The sequence below is a fragment of the Hyperolius riggenbachi genome, chromosome 8 (genome assembly GCF_040937935.1).
Source record: "Hyperolius riggenbachi isolate aHypRig1 chromosome 8, aHypRig1.pri, whole genome shotgun sequence".
In the NCBI taxonomy this organism is placed as follows: Eukaryota; Metazoa; Chordata; class Amphibia; order Anura; family Hyperoliidae; genus Hyperolius; species Hyperolius riggenbachi.
The window spans coordinates 27,899,909-27,927,372 of NC_090653.1; the positions used below are offsets into that span (position 1 = coordinate 27,899,909).

The 27,464-nt window shown below is 44.9% G+C and overlaps 1 protein-coding gene across 2 annotated transcripts in view; it reads left to right on the plus strand.

Moving 5' to 3' along the window:
* The window catches only part of LOC137528057 (peptidoglycan recognition protein 1-like), a 76,171-nt gene that overhangs the window by 6,739 nt on the left and 41,968 nt on the right, over window positions 1-27,464 (plus strand). Inside the window, exon 1 of one of the 2 annotated variants that reach the window (XM_068249294.1) lies at window positions 12,016-12,091. The exons of the other annotated variant lie outside the window; for it this stretch is intronic. The gene's annotated coding sequence lies outside the window, so the exon portion shown is untranslated. Of the gene's footprint in view, window positions 1-12,015; window positions 12,092-27,464 lie in introns of those variants that run through there. 2 annotated transcript variants of the gene reach the window in all.

The window sequence follows — 27,464 nt, forward strand, 5'->3', positions numbered from 1 at the left end:
ACCGAATGCCGGGGGAGGTGTACTCCTCAGTTGGGCAGTCCTACTCCGAGAGTCCATCGACACCAGGTCCTCAGCGGCAAAATAACGTTCCACAAGTTCAATCAATTGATCTGCCGATTTGGGGTCCCCATGGCTCACCCACTTCTGTAGGCGAACAGGTAGTGACCTCAGGTAGCGATCCACCACTACCCTTTCCACAATCTCCGGACCGGTCAGAGTCTCTGGCTGTAACCACCTCTTAGCAAGGTGGATGAGGTCAAACATTTGGGACCTGGGTGGTTTGTCTGTGCGAAAGTTCCAGTTATTCACCCGCTGTGCCCGGAGGGCCAGTGTCACCCCAAGCCGAGCCAGAATCTCCTTCTTTAGGCTGTCATAGACCCGGGCCACCTCTTCCTCTAGGTCAAAATAAGCTTTCTGCGCTTCCCCTGTCAGTAAGGGGGCCAACAGTCCAGCCCACTGTTCTTTAGGCCATCCCTCTCTTTCCGCTGTGCGTTCAAAAGTTGAGAGGTAGGCCTCGGTATCATCATCAGTGGTCATTCGCTGCAGATATCGCCCCACGTGGACGAGTGACACAGGACTGGGGTTTGGTGGTGTGCTGTCAGCAAGACGTTGTGCCAGCTCTTTCAACACTTTCCTGTCCTCCGCAACTGCTTTCCGGTCAGCTTCCACAGTTGCGGCCAGACTTTCACACATGGCCTGTGACTGGCGCTGTATTTCCACGATCATCTCATGCTGTGCAGCAGTCGCCTTTTGTTGCTCAGCATTAGCGAGGATCAGCTGTTGCTGGGTCTCCCTCTGGACCATGTTTGAGAGGACTAACTGCTCCACCAGCTTATCCATCTTCGGTTGGTATTGGGCCTAGTCTGACAGCACACAACCTTATAGTGCCCGCATCCTCCACCATATGTAACGGGAACAGGGTATGGGTTGCGTTTTGCCCTCTGGGGTGGGCTTTCAGAGCTGTCAGACAGGCGACACAGTTCTTTTCAGGTTCACCAACACCTTTATTGGCACACGTGCAAGGCTGTTTACAATATGTACAGGCAGGTAACAAAACCAAAATAAAATCCTAGCCGTCTGGCTGCTAACTAACTTAAACAAAATAAGTAAGGCTGTCTATTGCACTATGAACAGAAAAGTAGCACACTGACCAGAACAATACCTGTTTCGGTTTCTCTGAGCTCACAGAGCAGACCTGCAAAGCTCCTGCTCTAACACCAGCAGCCCCGGAGTGAGCAGCTGCCCGCCCACTTTTCCTTTCTTTTAACTCATCTCCCAGGTCAGCTCCAGCTGCCTTAATTATGCAAACAAACCTGCATAATAGAGAGACCTGGGAGAAAAGTACCTCCCCTCCAGCACTGTTCCCATTAACTCTTTCTTCACCATGCCACATAGCGTTTAGTAAATAATTACCTCATGGAATTGGGTTTACCTCATTAGAGAAATCAACTTTTGAATTCTGGAGGCGTTCTGATAAGATCGCCAGGGCGGCTGCGGGAGGGTTTTTTTAAATAAAAAAAAACCTATTCCATGCAGCCAACTGAAAGTTGGCTGCATGAAAGCCCACTAGAGGGCGCTCCGGATGCGTTCTTCTGATCGCCTCCGGTGGCCAGAAGTAACACGGAAGGCCGCAATGAGCGGCCTTCCGTGTTTCGCTTACCTCATCGCCATGGCGACGAGCGGAGTGACGTCATGGACGTCAGCCGACGTCCTGACGTCAGCCGCCTCCGATCCAGCCCTTAGCGCTGGCCGGAACTGTTTGTTCCGGCTACGCTGGGCTCGGGCGGCTGGGGGGACCCTCTTTCGCCGCTGCACGCGGCGGATCGCCGTGCTGCGGCGGCGATCAGGTAGCACACGCGGCTGGCAAAGTGCCGGCTGCGTGTGCTGCTTTTTATTTCATTAAAATCGGCCCAGCAGGGCCTGAGCGGCAGCCTCTGGCGGTGTTGGACGAGCTGAGCTCGTCCAGACCGCTCAGGTGGTTATGTAAAGTTTGACCTCATGTAATTTCATGAGGTAATTCATGTGGTAATTTTCTACTAAAAATGGGTGGTATTTAGTAGTGAAATATCTCACACTTGAATTCTGAAGTGAAATAAGGTACCTGTTTGCATGTCTTTTACCTCACATAATTAGACCTACCTCTACCACATGATAAATGCAGTGTTGTAATAGAATTGTGATATCTGTCACATAACATGGAGCCTTTTCAGCTTGTTCTGTGTTCAAGGCCCCCATATTTTGCTGAAATAAGTAAAAGTGATCTGACCAACAATTCCCCCCCCCCCAGCTTCCATTTTGTTTTAAAAAAGAAAAAGTGCTCCAAACCCTGTACAATTCTTCATCTGCCGCGCCCCCCCCCCCCCCCCCCTCGCCCAGAGGTTGGGGGAAAAAAGTAAAAATGCTCCAACCCACAGCCTCTATTTTTTAAAAAAAAGTAAGTAAAACTGCGGCAAACACCGATTTCCCCTCCCCTCCTCCTCTGGTTAAAAGTGCTCCGAGACCCCCCCCCCCCCCCCCTAGCAGCCTCTAAAAGTAAAAGTTCTGTAGCCCCCCTTCCAGACCCCCAGCCTCTAAAAGTAAAAGTACTCACACCCCAGTCTCTAAAAGTGCTGACCCCTCCCCCAGCCTCTAAAAGTGCTCTGACCCCCCCTCCCCCCAGCCTCTAAAAGTGCTCCTACCCCCCTACCCCCAGCCTCTAAAGGTAAATGAGCTGGATTTATTTTTATTTTTTTTTATAATGGATGCCTATAAATTTACTTTTCATAGGTTGCTACATAATCAAATACACCTTCCCTCCTCAAAAAAACAACAACAAAAAAACACATCTTCCAAAGACTATCCTAATTTATGGAAGACAATTAAAGACTATTACTTATTTGCTGCAGGCTTACCACTGAAATACCTCATGCATTTACCTCATGCTTAGCGCACCGCACCAAAAATTGGGGCGCATGCTGTGCGGCGCACTTTGCACGCCATGCCGAAAATTGGGTGTGGTCATGGACCAGAATGTGGGTGTGGTCATGGGTGGAGCAAAATTTAGATGAACTTAGCAATGGTGGGACATTAGACTAGGACTATGGTAGGAATTAGAGCGCCTCCGACACGAGCGTCTCCGAAACGAGTGCCCCCCAGTTTAGGTAGTGACAGGGACCCCCCGAGTGTATGTAGTGACAGGGACCCCCAGTTTAGGTAGTGACAGGGACCCCCCGAGTGTACGTAGTGACAGGGACCCCCAGTTTAGGTAGTGACATGTGCCCCCGAGTGTATGTAGTGACTGGACCAGCAGTTTAGGAAATGACAGGTGCCCCCCAGTGTATTTAGTGACAGGTGCCCCCCAGTGTATTTAGTGACAGGTGCCCCCCAGTGTATGTAGTGACAGGTGCCCCCCAGTTCAGGTAGTGACAGGAGCGCCCAGTGTAGTTAGTGACAGGTGCCCCCCAGTTTAGGTAGTGACAGGTGCCCCCCAGTATATGTAGTGACAGGTGCCCCCCAGTGTATGTAGTGACAGGGACCCCCATTTTAGGTAATGACAGGTGCCCCTGGGTGTATGTAGTGACAGGGACCACCAGTTTAGGTAGTGACAGGGCCCCCCAGTTTAAGTAGCGATAGGAATCCACAGGGTCTCCCCACTCACTGTAGTGACAGCAGCAGCCCAGCATCAGACCTCAAAATCAGCCGGCAACCAGTTAGAGCGGGCGCACGGTACTCCGTGGACACCGTGATGCATATGCGGAAGTGATGTCACTTCCGCATATCAGTGCGGTGTCTGCGAGATCCTAGCGCCTGCACTCACTGGTCGCCGACTGATCGGGGGTCTGACGCTGGGCTGCCTGCTGTATACCTCCCAACATTTTGAAATCAGAAAGAGGGACACTTAGGCCACACCCCTGCCACACCCCCAACACAGCCATATTCACGCATATTAAAGGGGAACTTCAGCCTAAACAAACATACTGTCATTAAGTTACATTAGTTATGTTAATTAGAATAGATGGGTAATATAATTTTTTACCCACCCTGCTATAAAAGAACAGGCAAATGTTTGTGATTCATGGGGGCTGCCATCTTTGTCATGGGGGCAGCCATCTTTTTGGTTGAAAGGAGGTGGCAAGGAGCAGGAGACACAGTTCCAACTGTCCTGTGTCCTGATAACCCCTCCCAGCTGCACACGCTAGGCTTCAAATGTCAAATTCAAAATGTAAAAAAAAAAAAAATTTGCACCAAAACAGCAGAACGAGAGCAACAACATCAGAAATCCCATCATGCTTTGCACAGCATCAGGGGAAAAAAGCCCGGGCAGTTTTCTTCTGTGCAGCTAAAAATGAGGTTTGTATAAGAGAAACAAAGTTCTGATGCTGTGAACCTGTTAAAGAGACACCAGGCCTTTTCAGTGCTGCTGAGTAGATTTTTAGTCCGGAGGTTCACTTTAAGATTTCATAGGAATAATATGTTTTAGAACTCAAACCACACCAGTAGAAAAACATATATTTACACAGATCTGTACTTCAGTCCTGATACTATAGAGTGACAAATGAGGAAGAATGAGGGACAGGGGGAGCTATGAATTTGTTCCATCTGCAGGATTAGTAGAGTAGTTTTACTGCAAAGCACACATAGCACCACAGTACACTGCAAACATGACCCCCTCCCCTTCCTTTTATACAATACTCAATTTTCTTGCAATTATCTGTATTCTGCAAATGCAGATGAAGTACACACAGGCAGGAGAGCAGTGTCACATGTACAGCTTGCCGACATGTAAGATGGGACACGCACTCTGCTGTCAGCAGGATAACAGACCCCCATATTCCCAGCCTGTCTGCACAATACAGCTTGGACTTACCAAGCCTCGCAGCCCATCCATCATTGTTATCTAGACAGCATCAGCGCTCTGCAGGAGATTCCCTGGACGGATCTGCAACACTTGAAAAGTTGGAGGACCTCGCTCCCCCTCCATATGACAGCTGTGGCTTTGTGCTCCTCTGCGATCAGTGCACACACACATAGCATATGCAGCTTTCACTTCTTCCATTGGAGCCACTGTGCTGGCTGCAGGAATCCCGGCATGCACATATTACAGGAGATGCACACATGTAGCGGCTTGATTAAGAACATGTGTATGGAGAGCGCACATGCCAGCGTGCATACGAATAGCCAGGACTCTGCAGGCTGTCCCCTCAGCACCTGACTGAAATACGCAGAGTTTTTTTAATCACTGGGAAACAGGTGCAGAGGGCAGGGGAGCGAGGTCCTTCAACTTTTCAAGTGTTGTAGATCCGTCCGGGGAATCTTCTGCGGAGCACTGGTGCGGTCTACATGGTAGATGGGCAGCGTTTGTGATTAGGCAGCAGGGGCGGGGGCAGCTGGCGGCCAAAGGGGCAGGCACCCCAATTTGCCCAACGTGCGGACGCCCATGGAGGCAGTAGTGGGTGGCTAGATGTTTTTGCAGAGGAGGTGGCTAGAGTTCAGGAGGAGAACAGACTGGGGAAGGAGTTCCTGTGCCCGCAATATAAGTCAAACTTCTCTGTTTTTAAGTGTATAGAGTAAAAATATGACAACCTTCTTTACAATAACAGCCTGATGCCAGTTTATGTTTGATAGTGGTGGCAGCCACTTGTTTTGTGAGTATCATCGATCTGCACTTGGTGGCTACAGGCTGTAAAGGATTGTGGTTGGAGATATTGTACATGGATCCTTTTGGAGTAATTATAAGCTGAGTTTTTGGATAAAGATCATTATTGCAATTATTATTATGATTTAGTATTTCTATAGCGCCGACATTTATGGACATTGTATATTGACATGAGGAAGCAGGTTCTGGTCCACAAAACGTCATTTGTTTTTGTGTCTACATAAATTTTTTACTCCCATGAATTGGCCTTTTATTCATTTTTGAGGTAAGTTGATTCTTAACTTTTAAACAGTTTATTATTTTATTTTTGTGAAGCACATCCCTTCCAGTCATCACCCTTCAAACCCCTACGAGGAAATCCATTGTTGGGTGTTTATTGTTTTAAGTACCTACAACTGTGCTTCTTCTGGAGAGCCGAGCGACCAAAACCATCCCAGGGCAATCATCCTAGGCCTGTGAGAAAATCAGACCACTATACTCAAAAACACTTTAATGTGGTTGACATTATAGGAAGCGTGCAATGTCAACTCCCTTGTTAACACGAGGGTCAACATACACTAGTCATTTAAATCCAGGATGACTCAACTCAAGCTGTAACAGGGAGTGATCCCAGTGCCCACCTCTAAAGCCCGCTGTATACTCAATCTAAAGCTAAACAATAGCTTCCATGTTGAAGTATCCCCCGATGCCATAATGAAACTTCACAAATCATCTTACCAATGAAGATTCCCAGTTTTTAGTACGGATACCACAGATATGCTTTAGATTCATTAATGAAAGGGCATCTTGTTTTAAAGACATTAAAAGCCCCATGGGGCACTGTAAAAGGCAAATAACACCCTCAGTATTAGAAATGGTAAAATGCTGAAAGTGATATATGGTGCCATTGTGATAAAGGATGATTAATTTATCTTCTCTGATGACTTGATTGCAGGACTGACATCAAGAAGTACACTTAGATTTAGAGTTACAAATTCTGCTCAAAGCATTTTCTTACAGGCTTATCTAAACATCAACTAGGGTTAAAGGGGAACATAAGGGGCATTCTGTGCCAGTAGTGCTACTAAAATACTGAACTATCTATTGACTATTGAACAACTAGCCAGCATCATCAGTCAGAGCACAGAAAGTCTGATATCAGAGGAACATTTTAGGATCAGAACAACAACTTTTTATTATTGGTAGCCTACTCAGACATTACTGACTCATGCATCGTTATGCATCTACGAACAGTCCCAACCTTCTCAACAATATCTGTGATTGGGTGAATAAGATGTTTGACCACCCAGATCACAGCTCTACCAAAGCAAACGCATAGCTGTGGTACAGAGTTCTTCACATGTCTTCTCACCCAAGTAACCCTGGACGTCAGATGTAGTTGATACCCAGTAATCCAAACTCTGAATTTCACTGATGAAGAAGGCAGATGCAACTTAAAGTGTAGGCGACATGTGACATTATGAGATAAACATGTGTATGTACAGTACATAACATATTAATAACCAGGCTGTTTTACTTGCTTTATTTTGCTGCCTGAAAGAGTTCATTTTTAGGCATGGAAGTGACAGCTTTTGTCTTGTCAGTACCTTGTTGGTAATATAGTAAATATCACTGTTAAGCAGATTACAGCCATAAAAGTTTTATTGGCAGAATACAGCTTCTGAGGATAGGGGAGAGATAGGACAAGGTCAATTGTTCATTAGGGCCTGAGCCCACTGATGCAGTTGTGTCCGCTTTTCAGTTACACATCAATGTTACAGATGCTGAAAAGCGGACAGAAGCGGACACAACTGCGTTAGTGGGCTCAGGCTGTAAGTGTTGAGCCGAAATTTGCGTAATTTCACGTTTCAGTAATTACAGACATGAATTTTGCCACTACGACGCAAATTCATAATTTCCTAATTGCCATACAAACGGTAATCCATAATTCCGTCAATGTAATTTCCATTGTGTAATTTCGTGTTCTGCTGAAAATGTTTGTTTAAAGCGAAATTTCGTAATTTAGTGTTTTCTATAGAAACAAATTCATTTTAATTACGAAAATGGACTTCAGTTTGTTTCTAATAGTAATTATGCAAATTTAAGTTACTAAATTACTAAACTCGTATTTTTACAATACGCTTCCATGCACTTCTGCATGTCTGAAACAGGAAGTGACCGCAAATGGCCATCACTTCCTGTGTGGACGGATGCCAGACAGGGAACACTCTGTACTAACGTAGTGTTCCCTGAAGGCCTGTTTTTTTGGTGGTGCGATGCAGTGCACTGCAACACTAACGCCAATTTGTAGTATGAAACCAGCCTGAGGCGTGACACTTTCTTCTTTTTAGAGAGACTTGCTCACAAGCCCTGTGTACACGTCTCCTTTGTGCACAAACTCATAGGAATATCTGCACCACAAACTCAAGTCATGACTGACTTGTGCTATCAGTCTTTTTAGATTTAATGCAGTATACTAATCTGATCTGTATAATAGACCGATTTATGTACAAATAGGGCTGAGTCCAGTGGAACAGGTGTTGCATATTTATCCCCCTTCTACAATTTATTTGGATTGTGTGGTAAATACAGAAATTAACAATCTCTCTTACACCATTCAATTTTTATAAAAATGTATTAAAATATGAGCCACTTCTGATCAACTTATTTCGATAAAAATTGGAAATTCGATCAGGTTTCACCCTAGGAGAGAAAAATCTTTCGATTTTCTTTACAGCCAATTGATTTTATTATAGTAAATATTTTTTTTTTGTATGGTGTGTGGCCCCACCTTCATTCCAAGCTGCATACAAATCTGCATTAGACTAGCATGCAAGCTGAATGTATGAGCATTTCACTGACAATCTCTACTGTCTCTAGTGGTGGCCAGTAAAACTATGTGCAGTACAATAACGCAACAGGTATACCAAGATACTGACAATTTTCTAACAGGAAGTACAAGTAAAACTCTGCATTGTGGATACAGGCCCATATGCTATTCTCTTTTTCTCCATAGTTTTCTCCTAGGTGATATATTCACACCTTGTCAAAACACACCTTTTAAACCACCAGCAAGCAAAATAATACTCAGAATAATTTTGATAGTACTTTTTCACAGACTTTTAAGTACTTTTTTAATAGTAAAAGGCTGAAAAGTTATTTTAAAGAGAATATGAATATTATCTCCTAGGAGATAATTTACGAGACAAAGTTAAATGCATATGGGGAACAGATATAAAGCCAAATTAAGCTTAGTCACTTTGGACACTATCCTAATAATTTCCTGGAGTTGACTTTAAAGATATCTAATGGTGAAATACTTAAAAAAAATGTTTTTATTAAAGGTATTATTCTTTGGACACTGATTTAATATGCACAGAATGTGCAGTAGTTTTACACAATAAACGTATGCACCTTATCAATGAAATACACTTTCAGTCCCCAGCAACAAGATAAGTACTCAAAATAAATTGTCCCCTTAGAACAAGCCCAATCAACGCCCCCTCTTCATGACCTCCTATACCTCATATGGGCCTCACAAACCCCTCAGAAATCCACCCACCCGTCCATCCAGGCAACTATTACAGCATGGAAGAGCTTAATTAAAATCCCCACAGCATCCTCCAAAACCACTAAAGCACATAATATTCCAGTATCATTACTAAAGTCGCTTATCCCCCAGATCAATCTGAAGAATTGGATTGAGGCTGGCATCCACGTAGTGAACGACCTACTGCTTCAATCTGCTTTAGTCACCTTCGACTTTCTTAAATGGAAATATAAACTTAAAAATCAAGACTTCTACACTTACCTCCAAATCTCCCATCTCCACAAAACAAAACCCATAAAACGTATTAATCTCCCTACTGAAATATGGGAAACACTTTTTCCTCCGACACTCACTAAGAGCTCAACAGGTAACATATCATTCTGGTACAAATATATCAATAGCAATTCTACAGACCCTATGGCTAATTCTGCAACCTCATGGGAAAAATCCCTCAAAATCCCTTTAAACACAAACGTACTACAAAAAGCGTTACTAGAGCAAAAAAAACACACAAGATGTATAACCCATGTTGAAACGACAAAAAAAAATCATCTACAACTGGTATCTCACTCCCAAAACAATGGCCAGATTTGTCCCCTCCTCATCCTCACTACGCTGGAGATCTTGTCATCAAGAGGGCTCGCTCCTCCATATCCTATGGACCTGCCCCAAAATCCAACCATACTGGGCTCTAATATTCCAAATTATCTCGTTCATCGTAAAGACACAGGTCAATATAAACCCTCTCTTAGGGCTATTTCTAATCGGCTTAGACAATTTCCAGACACAATATAGGGCCAGGATCACCCATGTAATCTGTGCAGCTCGTCAACTCCTTCTAACCGCCTGGAAGAGTGACCAAATCCCATCCTCCACTCAATTAAAAAATCTAGTGGATTTCAACCTCCATATGGAATCCCTATTCCTTAGACGCCACTTCCCTGGAAGAACCTCAGACCACTTAACAATAGACTGGGGAAATTGTCTCACCCCAACCGACGACCCATAGAAACCATACACAGCCCCTTGAGCCACACAAACTATACTAAGCTAAAATAAGTTAACACCCTCACAAACAGAGTCTAGAGTCTAAAGTCACCAATCAACTCCTGCCCCCCCCCCCTCCTGCCCCCCCCCCCCATTCCTCTATCCCTCCTCTATCCCTCCTCTGGCTTGGCAGGCCCTTCTGGAAACAGCACGCCCATGTCAATGAAAGAGACATGGTCTGGTGCTGAAGCAGAGTCCGCAAAAGGACTACTTAGTAATACAACTTTTACCCCCCAACTGAACTACTTCCTGTTCCAACCTACTCCATAGGTAAAGCTACCTTATCATTTAGATGCTGCATCCTCCACCACTCAAAATCTCGAGATGTTCTAACTGTTCGAAAAACGTCATAATCAGACACATTGGTTCTGCAAACTTAGTGTAAGTCTATCGCCTGAATTTTAAAGTAATAGAACATTGATAGATGTACTAGATATATCCTGCTTTTAGTAATGGTTTTGATATCACCTTTGTCTATGGAAAGCATAGAAATTGTCATTTATAATCAACCTTTGTTATACTTGTAATGACAAATTGTTTCAATAAAAAACATTGAAAGTAAAATAAATTGTCCCAAATTATCTCAAGTTTGATATTACCTTTCTTGCATACCTTTTGGTGCTTTTTACCTTGCTGGATGCTGAAAAGATATTTTGTTTGCTAAGATGAGAAAGCATCTCCTGCAAGAAAGGTTTCTGGATTTTGTACCCCCAGAGAGGCTTACAAGAAACAGGTAGAGTGAAAAAGGCTTACTAGAAACAGGTAGAGTGAAAAAGTAACCTCTGTGTACTGGCATGGTAGTTAAATAGAAGTACCTCATCTGTACCCACCTTAAAGTTACCCAGAGACAAGCTGTTTAAACATTTTTTTACTTACCTGGGGCCTCCTCCAGCCCCATAAGCATGGATGCGTCCCTCGCCGTCCTCCTGCAGTCCTCACGCAATCCTCTCTTCAGCCGCAATCAGCCCCTGGTACTCGGCTCAGTCGGGCTCAGTCTGACTGAGTGACGTCAGCCGGGAAAGTCCGCGCATGCGCAGAAGGCTCCCACTGACGTCATTGAGATGAATAACAGAGAAGATTGTGGCTTAACGGAGGCACTCAGGAGGACGGCGAGGGACGCATCCGTGCTTATGGGGCTAGAGGAAGCCCCAGGTAAGTAAAAAAATGTTTAAACAGGTCGTCTCTGGTACACTTTAACAACATACACTACATGTTTCAGAATTGGGAGATAGAAACTTTGGATGTTTTTCATTACTTCACTGATCAGATTTTCTTATGTTTATTCTCAAACTTCTTTCCCTTGCAGAAAACGTATTATTATTTGTATTTTGCTGGCCTACCATAAAGTATTTCACAAACCTTGATACCCACAAAATAAAACGGATGTGTCAACCTGAAGCGTATATAAAAATAAATATACATATTTATTGAGATTATGGACAACATTTCCGTTAAAGCATATCTGAAAAACATCCGATCATCATGTAAATGTTGAGCATTAAGTGGCTTCTACAGGCCAGGATTGTGCACAATTTGATCAGCTGTATGAACTGTTTTTTTGGGTCAGAAATGATCGGTACTAAGTGAAAGGGGACTTATGTTACACAATAGTGATATAGAGTCCTCTCACCCGTATGGACGTGCAAAGTATATCTAGCTGACAGAGCATGTGACGGAGACTCTTAACAGCTACATTTACAACATAACAACCTATAACTGTCCAATTCAGCTAAACTTTACGAGAAATTCCCAAATGCGGAATTGGTTACATTTTGTTACATACATTACATACATTAATTCTGTATGGCCCAACCCCGGCCAGAGAGGGGTATAAAGGGAAGGAGAGGAGGCAGCTGAGCCATCAGAAGATCTCAGGAGAGGTAAGTGGCATCTACAGCAGATTATCTCACCTCCTGGTCGCACTCATCACCCCCCGCAGAGCATTGCTGCTGCCTTAGTGATCTACTATATTAACCCATTCAGGTTCCGTGGTTTTCACGAGAGAAATGTTCACCTCCCATTCATTAGCCTATAACTTTATCACTACTTATCACAATGAACTGATCTATATCTTGTTTTTTCCGCCACCAAGTAGGCTTTCTTTGGGGGGGGGGTACATTTTGCTAAGAGCCACTTTACTGTAAACGCATTTTAACAGGAAGAATAAGAAAAAAATGGAAAAATTCATTATTTCTCAGTTTTCAGCCATTATAGTTTTAAAATAATACATGCCTCCATAATTAAAACTCACGTATTGTATATGCCCATATGTCTCGGTTATTACACCGTTAAAATTATGTCCCTATCACAATGTATGGGGACAATATTTTATTTGGAAATACAGGTGCATTTTTTCCATTTTGCATCTATCACTATTAACAAGTTTAAAATAAAAAAAATATAGAAATATTTCATCTTTACATTGATATTTAAAAAGTTTAGACCCTTAGGTAAATATTTACATGTTTGTTTGTTTTTTTATTGTAATGGTTTTTTTTATTCATAGTAAACATTTTATTTGGGTAGTTTTGGGAGGGTGGGGGGTAAACAATAGATTTATAATGTAAATGTGTGTTGATTTTAACTTATTTTTATTTTCAGGTGTAGTATTACTTTTTGGCCACAAGATGGCAGCCATGAGTTTGTTTACATGACGTCACTCTAAGCGTAACACACGCTTAGAGTGGCGCATCAGGAAGGGAACGGCCAGAAAAGGCGCAGCTTCCGAGAGAAGCTGTCGCTTTTTCAGCGGGGGAGAGGAATCAGTGATCGGGCTTCATAGCCCGATTCACTGATTGCCTGGCTACCGAATCCGCGGCCGGGAGTGCGCGTGCACGCGCGCGATCGGCCGCGGGGGCGCGCGGTAGCGCACATGGTTTCTGGACGTAGTTTCTACGTCCAGAAACCAAAATAGGTTAATAATGATTTTGTTCCTACAAATCTGCATTGTTTATGAATACCTTAACTATGCAGAAGCACTTTGCAGCAGGCACTAAGCTATTCAAAAATGTCTGCAAGTATGTTTGTTTTTTTTATGTCACTTTAAAACATTTTTAATAGCCAATTAGCTTTTTATAATATTTATACACAGTTATGTGACTGAAATTGTCATAATGTTAATAGCCCCAAGGTAATCTCCATGTGCCATATTTAAAATATTTCCTGACAATCATTTTATTGTATTCTTAAGGCGGTCACAACTTTTTATTTATTTATTTTTTTACTGGGAATATTTAATTGGGAATTAGGGCTCTCTTCCACTAGCAATCACCTATGCAAACACAAACATGTTGCAATTTTTCATCAATTTCATATGTGTGATTGCATTTATGCATTTATCTTTTAGCACAGAAGCGCAATTGCAGGTAAAATCGCTTCAAAAAGCGTTTGCGCTTCACATAAAATCGAATTGTGGAAATGGTTAATACTTTTCCGCGATTCCTTTTTTAAACTAGCAACCCTAGCAATTTAAAAGTCACTGGCGTTTTACAATTCGGATCGAATTGCACTCAGTGGAAAAGAGTAGTGTTGGGCGAACATCTAGATGTTCGGGTTCGGGCCGAACAGGCCGAACATGGCCGCGATGTTCGGGTGTTCGACCCGAACTCCGAACATAATGGAAGTCAATGGGGACCCGAACTTTTGTGGTTTGTAAAGCCTCCGTACATGCTACATACCCCAAATTTACAGGGTATGTGCACCTTGGGAGTGGGTACAAGAGGAAAAAAACATTTAGCAAAAAGAGCTTATAGTTTTTGAGAAAATCGATTTTAAAGTTTCAAAGGGAAAACTGTCTTTTAAATGCGGGAAATGTCTGTTTTCTTTGCACAGGTAACATGCTTTTTGTCGGCATGCAGTCATAAATGTAATACATATAAGAGGTTCCAGGAAAAGGGACCGGTAATGCTAACCCAGCAGCAGCACACGTGATGGAACAGGAGGAGGGTGGCGCAGGAGGAGAAGGCCACGCTTTGAGACACAACAACCCAGGCCTTGCATGAGGACAAGAAGCGTGCGGATAGCATGCTTTGTACCACCATGCAGTCATAAATGTAATAAAGATAAGTGGTTCAATAAACAGGGACCACGCGGCAACGCTAACCCAGCAGCAGCACACGTGATGGAACAGGAGGAGGCGCAGGAGGAGAAGGCCACGCTTTGTGAGACACAACAACCCAGGCCTTGCATGAGGACAAAAAGCGTGCGGATAGCATGCTTTGTACCGCCATGTAGTCATAAATGTAATAAAGATAAGAGGTTCAATAAACAGGGACCACGCGGCAACGCTAACCCAGCAGCAGCAGCAGCAGCAGCACACGTGATGGAACAGGAGGAGGCGCAGGAGGAGAAGGCCACGCTTTGTGAGACACAACAACCCAGGCCTTGCATGAGGACAAAAAGCGTGCGGATAGCATGCTTTGTACCGCCATGTAGTCATAAATGTAATAAAGATAAGAGGTTCCATAAACAGGGACCGGCAACGGTAACCCAGCAGCAGCAGCAGCAGCAGCACACGTGATGGAACAGGAGGAGGCGCAGGAGGAGAAGGCCACGCTTTGTGAGACACAACAACCCAGGCCTTGCATGAGGACAAAAAGCGTGCGGATAGCATGCTTTGTACCGCCATGTAGTCATAAATGTAATAAAGATAAGAGGTTCCATAAACAGGGACCGGCAACGGTAACCCAGCAGCAGCAGCAGCAGCAGCAGCAGCAGCACACGTGATGGAACAGGAGGAGGCGCAGGAGGAGAAGGCCACGCTTTGTGAGACACAACAACCCAGGCCTTGCATGAGGACAAAAAGCGTGCGGATATAGCAGCAATGCTTTTTGCCGCCATGCAGTCATAAATGTAATACAGATGAGAGGTTCAATAAACAGGGACCGGAAACGCTAAACCATCCCAGATGTTCATCGGTCATGTTACTTGGTTGGGGTCCAGGAGTGTTGCGTAGTCGTTTCCAATCCAGGATTGATTCATTTTAATTTGAGTCAGACGGTCTGCATTTTCTGTGGAGAGGCGGATACGCCGATCTGTGATGATGCCTCCGGCAGCACTGAAACAGCGTTCCGACATAACGCTGGCTGCCGGGCAAGCCAGCACCTCTATTGCGTACATTGCCAGTTCGTGCCAGGTGTCTAGCTTCATGCCCGGTTTCAGGTCCAGCGGTGCCAGCCACAAATCCGTCTGTTCCTTTATTCCCCTCCAAATTTCCTCCCCTGTGTGCTGCTTATCCCCAAGGCAGATCAGCTTCAGCAACGCTTGCTGACGCATGCCAACAGCTGTGCTGCACTGCTTCCACGATCCTACTGCTGCTGGTGCTGGGTTAGCATTTCCGGATGAGGTACAGCTTTGAGATGCGTTGGAGGAGAAGGAGTCAGAGAGGTAGGTGCTGCTGTTGTTATCCAGCTGTTTGCGGCGTGGGCAACACCCGCGCCGTAGCAGGTGAGGAATCGCTGCCAGGCTCCACAAGGTTCACCCAGTGCGCGGTAAGGGAGATGTATCGACCCTGGCCGAACGCACTCGTCCAGGTGTCAGTGGTGAGGTGAACCTTGCAGGCAACGGCATTCTTCAAGCTTCGGGTTATTTAGCTGACCACGTGCTCATGCAACTCAGGCACTGCAGAGCGCGCAAAGTGGTAGCGGCTGGGAACAACGTAACGTGGGATGGCCACTGACATCATGCCCTTGAAGCTGTTTGTCTCCACCACTCGATATGGCAGCATTTCGCAGGCCAGAAGCTTGGCTATGCTGGCTGGCTGTTACTGCCACGGCCCGGGGGTCATTTGCTGGCAATTTCCTCTTGTGCTCAAACATCTCAGAGACAGACAACTCAACCGTAGCGCTGCACACCGAAGGGCTGTTGGTTGTTGTGTTTGATGAACACTGGGAGACCTCAAGAGCACTAGTCCGGAAAGTGACAGTGTCAGCATCGTCTGATGTTTGTGAATGTTGTGAACCACGCAATGGCTGGGCTACTGCTGCTGCTGAGGCGGGTCTGGTGGTGAGTCTGGTGAACCCAAGGGAGGCAGTGTTGCTGGTGGTACCCTGTCCTGCCGCGTTTGCCCACAGAGTGGGATGTTTGGATAGAATGTGGCGGCTCATGCTGGTGGTGGAGAGGTTGTTAATACTTTTCCCCCTGCTCAGGCGGGTCTTGCACACCTTGCAAATCGCCATGGTAACATCCTCAGTGCAGTCTTCAAAGAAAGCCCAGACTTTAACTGGCTGAGGACTCGGACCTCGTGCGTGATGTGCTGGTGCTGCTTAACCCACTGCTGGACGCTTGAGAGGTCATCCAAGTAATTATCTGGTCCTGTTCTTTTGGATCTGTGAGGGTTGTTGTCCTGGACAACATGGGCAGTATTGAGTGGGTTTTCTTGGGTGCTCCCCTGTGGCCTGTACGTGAACCGTCAGGGGAAACACCTCTTCCCTTGCCCCTCCCTCTTTCACCGGATTTCTTCCTCATTTCACTTATCCTTAAAGTACACGCTGACTGGCAGCAGTACAGTGGCAGTACAGAAATGCTATACAGTGGTGGGTGAGCGGTGTACCACTATTGTCAGCAGTGACACAGAGCACAATGCTATACAGTGGCGGGTGAGCGGTGTACTACTGTTCCCAGCAGACACAGAGTGGAAGTAAACACAATGCTATATAGTGTGGCTGAGCCGTGTACACAGAGTGGCATTAAACACAATGCTATATAGTCTGCTATATAGTCACCCCGAACAGGGTGATGTTCTGCAGAACCCGAACAGTGGCAAACACTGTTCGCCCAACACTACTGGGAGGGAACGCAGATTTTAGTACCTAAACACACGATACAACATGTTTTCCGGGGTCGGACTCTGAGGCACATACAGATGGTCCCGATCATCATCCTCATCATACAACTCTTCTCCTGAGTCTGACCCACCCACCACCTCTGCCACCCCAACATCCCCAGACACAGACCCCTCATCGTCCTCAACATTAACTTGGGATGCTGGCCTGAGCCAGACCTCCTCCTCCACATCAGGCCCCATCATCTCCTCAATGGCAGCCCTCATTAATCGCTCTGGCGACGGACTGATGGACACAACGTTCTCCTCCGGGGAGGGCTGCTGCTGACCACTGGCTGCTGGGGTGGATGTTATAGCTTGCGTGGGGCGTTGGCTGTTGCTGTTGTTGGGAGTGCTGCTCACAGCGGAGGTCTCTGGGGAACTCATGTTGAGCTCATATAGTGGTTGACGGTGAGTGGAGTATTACTGATCCCAGCAATATACACACTGACTGGCAGAGTACGCAATGCTATATAGTGTGGCTGAGCGGTGTACACAGAGTGGCAGTAAACACAATGCTATATAGTCTGGCTGAGCGAGCGGTGTACTACTGTTCCCAGCAGAATCAGAGTGGCAGTAAACAATGGTATATAGTCTGGCTGAGCGGTGTACACAGAGTGTCAGTAAACAATGGTATATAGTCTGGCTGAGCGAGCGGTGTACTACTGTTCCCAGCAGAATCAGAGTGGCAGTAAACAATGGTATATAGTCTGGCTGAGCGGTGTACACAGAGTGTCAGTAAACAATGGTATATAGTCTGGCTGAGCGGTGTACACACAATGCTATATAGTCTGCTATATAGTGTCAGTAAACAATGGTATATAGTCTGGCTGAGCGAGCGGTGTACTACTGTTCCCAGCAGAATCAGAGTGGCAGTAAACAATGGTATATAGTCTGGCTGAGCGGTGTACACAGAGTGTCAGTAAACAATGGTATATAGTCTGGCTGAGCGAGCGGTGTACTACTGTTCCCAGCAGAATCAGAGTGGCAGTAAACAATGGTATATAGTCTGGCTGAGCGGTGTACACAGAGTGTCAGTAAACAATGGTATATAGTCTGGCTGAGCGGTGTACACACAATGCTATATAGTCTGCTATATAGTGTCAGTAAACAATGGTATATAGTCTGGCTGAGCGAGCGGTGTACTACTGTTCCCAGCAGAATCAGAGTGGCAGTAAACAATGGTATATAGTCTGGCTGAGCGGTGTACACAGAGTTTCAGTAAACAATGGTATATAGTCTGGCTGAGCGGTGTACACAGAGTGTCAGTAAACAATGGTATATAGTCTGGCTGAGCGGTGTACACAGAGTGGCAGTAAACACAATGCTATATAGTCTGGCTGAGCGAGCGGTGTACTACTGTTCCCAGCAGAATCAGAGTGGCAGTAAACAATGGTATATAGTCTGGCTGAGCGGTGTACACAGAGTGTCAGTAAACAATGGTATATAGTCTGGCTGAGCGGTGTACACAGAGTGTCAGTAAACAATGGTATATAGTCTGGCTGAGCGGTGTACACAGAGTGGCAGTAAACACAATGCTATATACTCTGGCTGAGCGAGCGGTGTACTACTGTTCCCAGCAGACACAGAACAGTGAACAGAATGCTATATAGTGTGGCTGAGCGAGCGGTGTACCACTATTCCCAGCAGACACAGAACAGTGAACAGAATGCTATATAGTGTGGCTGAGCGGGCGGTGTACCACTATTCCCAGCAGACACAGAACAGTGAACAGAATGCTATATAGTGTGGATGAGCGAGCGGTGTACCACTATTCCCAGCAGACACAGAACAGTAAACAGAATGCTATATAGTGTGGCTGAGCGAGCGGTGTACCACTATTCCCAGCAGACACAGAACAGTGAACAGAATGCTATATAGTGTGGCTGAGCGAGCGGTGTACCACTATTCCCAGCAGACACAGAACAGTGCACAGAATGCTATATAGTGTGGCTGAGCGAGCGGTGTACCACTATTCCCAGCAGACACAGAACAGTAAACAGAATGCTATATAGTGTGGCTGAGCGAGCGGTGTACCACTATTCCCAGCAGACACAGAACAGTAAACAGAATGCTATATAGTGTGGCTGAGCGAGCGGTGTACCACTATTCCAAGCAGACACAGAACAGTGAACAGAATGCTATATAGTGTGGCTGAGCGAGCGGTGTACCACTATTCCCAGCAGACACAGAGTGGCAGTAAACAGAATGCTATATAGTGTGGCTGAGCGAGGTACACAGAGTGGCAGTAAACAGAATGCTATATAGTGTGGCTGAGCAAGCGGTGTACTACTATTCCCAGCAGACACAGAGTGGCAGTAAACAGAATGCTATATAGTGTGGCTGAGCGAGGTACACAGAGTGGCAGTAAACAGAATGCTATATAGTGTGGCTGAGCAAGCGGTGTACTACTGTTCCCAGCAGTGACACAATGACAGGGGGGACCCTGGCTAGCGTGGCTGGAGCGCGAACTACCCTGCCTGCCTACCCAAAGCTAAACCCACAGACAAATGGCGGAGATATGACGTGGTTCGGGTATTTATTTACCCGAACCACGTGACCGTTCGGCCAATCAGAGCGCGTTCGGGTCCGAACCACGTGACCCGTTCGGCCAATCACAGCGCTAGCCGAACGTTCGGGGAACGTTCGGCCATGCGCTCTTAGTTCGGCCATATGGCCGAACGGTTTGGCCGAGCACCGTCAGGTGTTCGGCCGAACTCGAACATCACCCGAACAGGGTGATGTTCTGCAGAACCCGAACAGTGGCGAACACTGTTCGCCCAACACTAGAAAAGAGCCCTACAATGATCGAAAATGTCTGTAACGCATCTGCTTATCCAAAAAGGTGTTTTTCAGTATTAAAAGCGCTGCATGATATGTTGTCGCTTTATAAATACAATAAATAAAAGACTTTCCAATTATACGTTAATTCATAATTGTGTGCGAAGGAGGATTAAACATGCTCTGTTATGTAAGCCAGTGAACAACGAGGAAAAAACTACCATGTCTTCTTTATCAGGAGATCTCGTAACATGAGGATTTAATTTATTTATTTATTGTATTTATAAAGCGCCAACATATTACACAGCGCTGGACATTAGTTTAGGTTACAGACAATATTTAGGGGTGACATACAGAAATATGACAATACAGGAATACAAGAAAAACCAGATCACACAGCACAGTATGAGTACAAGGTAATGCTTATTTACAAAAGAAGTATGCACACCCAATAAACCTTAAGGCAGGGAACACACTTGTCTTTCAGTTTTCTGCGTGCGTTTTCCTGCATACTTTTTCTGCACACTAAGTGTGTTTCTATGCAGGAAAACGCGTGCGTTTTTTCACAGCAGCTGATGTAATTGATAGAGAAAACAGACAAAATGTGCAAAGTCATCATGCAGAATGTCAGTTTTTTTTCTGCGCGCGGACAACATATTAAGTGTGTACTAGCCCATTGATTAACATGAGTTCTCAGTTTTTCTGTGCAGAAAACTCGCACGAAAACAGTCAAGTGTGTTCCCTGCATTGAAGTTAAAGCGACCAAAACAATTGTTGGGTGCTGAGTAAATAAACCGAGCCACCAGAGTAGCCCTATATAATCCGGTATTAAAAGAAATAACTCGCACACCATGCAAAAAGTAAATGCAAAAGATTTGTGTATTCAAATAAAAAAGCTAAACAGTAATTAATAGCAACTGGTCCTATAAGGCAAAACATCACAGAAAGTGGCAATTACAATACAGCTCGTATGGAGTCAGTGTGCAGCATAAACAGGGCTATGCATCTAATGCAACAGGCAACTATATTACAGACAAGACAGAGACAATAATGCAGCTATGCACAGCAATCAGCCTAAAGGCGGCATAAGCAGTGGAGCAATAAGAAAGTAAATATGCATGTCAAAACAGAGACTCCATCATGAGGATATACCCTAACAGCGCGCTGTTTCGGTACCACCCTTCGTCAGAGGAAGGAGCAGTGGCGTAGCTAAGGAGCTGTGGGCCCCGATGCAAGTTTTACATTGGGGCCCGCCCAAGCACTCTATACATAACAATTGATACGGCGCAACAAAACCTGCAAATGACAACTACAGTGTCAGGGGTGCAAGAAGGGGATGGGGAACAGTGTGTTAGTGATTACTACTATTCAAAGCATCTACAAAAGTGATTATTATGAGCACAGGACCAATAGAGAGCTAATAATGTAGTTGAGGGAGAGCCCTTCGGGGCCCCTCTGGCCCAAGGGCCCCGATGCGGTCGCTACCTCTGCACCCCCTATTGCTACGCCCCTGGGAAGGAGCATACTGGCATATACCCTCTGACGAAGGGTGGTACCGAAACAGCGCGCTGTCGGGGTATATCCTCACGATGGAGTCTCTGTTTTGACATGCATATTTACTTTCTTATTGCTCCACTGCTTATGCCGCCTTTAGGCTGATTGCTGTGCATAGCTGCATTATTGTCTCTGTCTTGTCTGTAATATAGTTGCCTGTTGCATTAGATGCATAGCCCTGTTTATGCTGCACACTGACTCCATAGGAGCTGTATTGTAATTGCCACTTTCTGTGATGTTTTGCCTTATATGACCAGTTGCTATAAATTACTGTGTAGCTTTTGTATTTAAATACACAAATCTTTTGCATTTACTTTTTTGCATGGTGTGCGAGTTATTTATTTTAATACAAGGTAATGCTTAGTCACTGGATGGGAGCATGGAGATTAGGCAAGTTAGGTTCACTCAGATGCATAGCATGGGTTCACAGTAATGGAGGTGCATGATCAGGTAGGACACAAAAGGAGGAGGACCCTGCCCAAAGGCTTACAATCTAGAAGGAGAGGTAGGGACACGAGAGGTAGGGGACCAGAGTTCAGCTGTGGGTTTAGAGCACTTGTGAGGGGTAGTAGGCCAGAGTGAAAAGGTGAGTTTTAAGGGCCTTCTTGAAGATGTTGAAGGAGGGGGTTGCCCTAATGGGTGGAGGTAGGGAGTTTCATAGTGTTGGAGCAGCTCTTGAGAAGTCCTGGAGGCGTGCATGGGACTGGGTGATGCGGGGTGGGGGGGCAGGCGAAGTTCATTGGAAGAGCGGAGTGAGTGGCTAGGTGTGTACCTCTGAGTAAGATCGGAAATGTAGGTTGGACAGGTTTTGTGGACAGATTTGTAGGTCAGACACAGTATCTTCAATCTGATTCTGGACTGGATAGGAAGCCAGTGGAGGGATTCAAGGAGGGGATCTGCTGTGGTGGAGCGATGGGAGCAGTGGATAATTCTGCCTGCCACATTCATGATGGACTGCAGTGGGGCTATTCGGGTCATAGGGAGACCAGACAGAAGGGCATTGCAGTAGTCAAGGCGGGAAATTATGAGGGCATGGATGAGGAGTTTGGTGGTGGCAAAGGTCAGGAAAGGGCAAATCTTACAGATGTTACGAAGGTGGAAGTTGCAGGACTTTGTGAGGTTTTGGATGTGGGGAGTGAAGGAGAGTGCGGAGTCCAGGGTGACACCCAGACAGCGGGCTTGAGAGGTAGGGCGAATGGTAGTGTGGTTAACAGTGACATGCACATCTGGGAGGTTCATGGATGGCCAGGCTGGGAAGATCATAAATTCCGTTTTGTCTAGATTTAGTTTCAGGGACCTAGCGGACATCCAGGAGGAGATGGCTGATAGGCAGGAGGAGACCTTGTCCATGGTAGTGGTGGATATGTCAGGGGTGTGGAGGTAGATCTGGGTGTCATCTGCATACAGATGATAGTTTAAACCCATGGATGAGATAACCTTGCCAATGGAGGATGTGTATAGGGAGAACAGTAGGGGGCCAAGGACCGAGCCTTGGGGGACTCCCACCGAGAGGTGGTTGGGGGTGGACAAGGACTCATTGAAGGCAGTCATGAAGGAGCGGTTGGAGAGGTAGGATGAAAGCCAGGTCAGGGCAAGGTTGTGAATGCCCATGGACTGGAGGGACTGGGGGAGTAGGGGATGATCTACTGAGTCAAAAGCTGCTGAAAGGTCAAGGAGGAGGAGAATGGAGTATTTACCTTCAGCTTTAGCTAAGGCAAGGTCATTGATCACTTTGGTGAGAGCAGTTTCGGTTAAGTGGGCAGGCCAAAATCCAGATTGCAGTGGATCTAGCAGTGAGTTGACATTGAGGTATGGGTCAGACGTTTGTGAACCAGATGCTCAAGGAGTTTTGGGGCAAAGGGGAGGAGGGAGATAGGGCGGTAGTTGGAGGGTAGCGAGGGGTCGGGGGAGGGTTTCTTGAGCAGGGGTAGTACAGTGGCCTGCTTGAAGTCTGAGGAGAAGGTGCCTGTGGATAGGGAGAGGTTAAACAGGGTAGTGAGGACTGGGGCCAATTCCGTGAAGTGAGGCTGGAGTAAATCAGAAGGGATGGGGTCAAGGGGGGAAGTAGTGGTATGGGAATGGGAAGTCTGCAGTAGGTGGTTGACTTCCTCTCTGGTAGTAGGAGTGAAGGAGGTGAGGGGAGGATAGGGTGAAGGAGGAGCTGGTTGGGAGGGGTTGGGAGGTGAAGATTGGATATTTCCTGACGGATGGATACAATTTTGTTGGTAAAGAGGGTGGCTAAATCTGTGGCAGAGAGGGAGGAAACGGAGGGTGGGTTTAAACATGGTAACGATATCATAACCAGGAACCAACCACTAAACAGTTTATATGAGTATGCAGTTAGTACAAGCAAACCTGTGTAAATAAAGAAGCAGAGTCTACTTGGTTGTGCAACATATGTCCAGCAGTGGCATTTTTAGCAACATCATTGGAGGCAGGTGTGGATGCAGAGTAGTAGTTTCCAGCAGAGTCCTGTGGCTATTGAATCCTGTTTTAATTCCTGGGTGAATTCTTGGTAAATTCTTGTTAAGTTGTAAAGCACTTTGTAATAAATGGCACTTAGGAATTAAATGGCACCAAGTGACCTAGGCCATAAGTGACCAAGCTCCAGCGCTTAAATAGGTATGATAGCTGCCATGGTTGAATTGGAAGTGATTCTCAATTAGAAATTGGGAAAAACAGTTCAGCTGAGGATGGGTGTGGCTACCAAGAGCAGCCCTACAATAAATAATTGCTGCTCACTGGGCTGGAACACGAGGATTCACAAATGTAATATGGAAATTTACAAACACTGCTGAACTACTTAATTTAATATTAAACAATCTTAGTAGCAATATATGCAGCAATCGTACCAATTAAACGTGCAGATAATGATTGCAGTCAGAGATTGTAAAGCAGACTTTGCAAGAGGAAGCAGCAATCGTACCAATGAAACGTGCAGATAATGATTGCAGTCAGAGATTGTAAATCAGACTTTGCAAGAGGAAGCAGCAATCGTACCAATTAAACGTGCAGATAATGAATGATGCTTTAACCTTAACAGTTTGAAAAAACCTCCATGGTTCCACCTCATTTGGTAGGATTTCTGGCTCATAGTCTCACTGCCCTTTATTTCATCTTTCTGTATTTTTCACCCACCTCTCCTGATCTTTTTTTCTGCTCAAATAGTTAATATCTTCCTCTGAGAAGTCTTTCATGTAAGTTTGTAAAAAGTCAGAAGTCATCTTTTTGTTTTTCCTAATGAGCCTGCCAGATGGTCCTCTAGGAAAATGATGTTCCTTCTCATTCTGGGGGCCATTATGCACAGACACTTATAGACATAACCCAGTGATGTGTAAACTTGGCTCTCCAGCTGTTAAGGAACTAAAAGTCCCACAATGCATTTCCCTTTATGAATCATGACTGTGGCTGTCAGACTTCTGCAATGCATTGTGGGACTTGTAGTTCCTTAACAGCTGGAGAGCCAAGTTTGCAGATCACTGACATAACCTGAAAAATAGCCTCAGCTCTCAAACATGTAAATATCTTTGTATTTTGAAGCAGATGTTTTGAACCGGGTAATGATACTAGTAATGCTACTGTAAAACTTACTGTATATAACATATATACTGTAAAATATTGTGTATGCAACCTTTCATCATTTCTGCCAGGAGCGTGGCAGTCGGAGGTTGCAGACATTTCTTACAAAGGGCTAGAACAGGGCTAGAATGAGTTAGCCTGCTGACTGTTGAGAGATTGGGCTTGATTCACAAAAGAGTGCTAACTGTTAGCACGGCCATTTTCGCGCGAATTTTCGCATTGCGCGTGATCGCGAATTTTTGCGTGAAATGATAACGTTTTCACGCGCAAACGCGAATTTTACCGCGAAATCGATATCGTTTTCGCGTGAAAATTCGCATTTGCGCGCGAAACCGTTATCGTTTCACGCGAAAGTTCGCGATCGCAGGCAATGCGAAAATTTGCGCGAAAACAGCCGTGCTAACAGTTAGCACTCTTTTGTGAATCAAGCCCATTGTGTTTTAACTGTAAAACGTGGTGGCAGATATTTGTGTGTGTGTGTGGGGGGGGGTCAACTGTAATGAGAGGGACGGGGAGCTGCCATATTTATTTCCTTTTAAACAATACCATTTGCCTGGCAGCCTGGCAACTGGCATTGCTTAAAAGGAGATAAATAAATATGGCAGCCTCCATATCACTGTCATTACGGTTGTCCGAGTTCAGTTGACATTGCTTGGGACAGCTAGAGATGGCCCGAACCTCCGATCTTCGGTTTGTGAACCGGGGTCGCGAACTACCGCGAAAGTTCAGTTAGCGTGAACTTTCGCAAACCGCAATAGACTTCAAAGGGGAAGCGAACTTTGAAAACTAGAAACATTTATGCTGGCCACAAAAGTGATGGAAAAGATGTTTCAAGGAGTCTAACACCTGGAGGGGGGCATGGCGGAGTGGGATAGACAGCAAAAGTCCAAAGGGGAAAAATCTGGATTTGGCGCAAATCAGCATTTTAAGGGCAAAAATCACATTGAATGCTAAATTGCAGGCCTAAAGTGCTTTAAAACATCTTGCATGTGTATACATCAATCAGGGAGTGTAATTAGAGTACTGCTTCACACTGACACATCAAACTCACTGTGTAACACACCACAAACAGCTGTTTGTGTAGTGACAGCCGTGCTGGACTGGTGCACAACATGGCCAGAGTGCAGGCCGTGGCGGTTTTCAAGCCCATATATAACTAGGCTGTGTTCCTTTTTTTCTTTCTCTGCCTGAAAGAGTTAAACATTAGGTGTGCAAGTGACAGTTTATGTCTCAGTCGGGACCGGATCGGACTGGTTCAGATTATAGCATAACCCTCAGTGATAAGTAATTACAGCCATAAAACACTTTTCTTTCAGTAAATTGCTTCTGAGAGCAGAAAAGAGATAAAAATAATTCAAAGATTTGAACTCTGGCATACGTCAATAAAGTGTCATTGAGCAGAGATGATGAAACAGTAAAAACTTAAAAACAAGATTTAAATAAAAAATAAAACTGGGGTAATATGTAAAAAAAAGTCATTTTAGGAGAAGGAGGATAGACAGAATTGTTTTTCTCATCAGTTTATTTTCACCTCGGATGTCCTTTAATAGTGGCTGCACTATATTTAAGAAAAGTGCAAATCCATCCTTAAACTGCTGCAGATTAAGAAGTACTGAATAGCACTTCTGCAGATTGCACAGAGCAGGCTAGGCATGATTTGCTGAATTCCTCTCTCAGAAAAAGAGTGTGTGTGAGAGATGAGAAAGATAAGGGGAAAACAATATCTGATGCTGCAAATTCCTAAGCTTGATTTTTTTTTTAGCTCTAATACATTTATATTATATATTTATTTACATTAGATCCTGTCAGTTAACCTAAAATAATTTACCTTAGGTAACATATTTATGCTAGTATAACTTCTCTTTTCTGTATCAATACAGCAGATGTATTGGGTAACACAGACAGTGAAGTGTGTGAGTGAAATTGCTGTTGCTGACATAACCAATACATCTGCTATATTGATACAGAAAAGAGAAGTTATAATAGCATAAATATATTATTTACGGTAGATTATTTTAGGTTATCTGACAAGATGTAATGTAAATAAGTATATGATATAAATGTATTAGAATTGAAATAGCGGAGCACTTTACAAATCATGTCTAGCCTGCACTGCACAAGCTGTGTAGAAGTGCTAATAAGCACTTCTTAATCTGTGGCAGTTTAGGAATGGATTTGCACTTTTCTTAACTGTAGTGCAGTTCTAGAAATTCATGCTAAACTGATGCTATTAAGTAGAATTTAGAAATATTCTTATTATCATGCAGAACTGTCCGTCTGCTGGTTAGAACAGTTTAAGAAGAAAAACCTGTCAGTAATGCTTTGATAAATCTGTCCCTGAGGGGGACATTTATCAAGAGTGTCTGTGACAAAATATTGGTAAGTTTTTAGAAATCTGTGCAGAACTGTCTCAGACATATTAAGACATAACTAGATAGTGCAGTTTCCTTCTAAAACAGTTGTAAAATAGGTTTCTCAGACAGTGCAGTGTGTGAGGGAAATTGCTGTTGCTGAGGTAA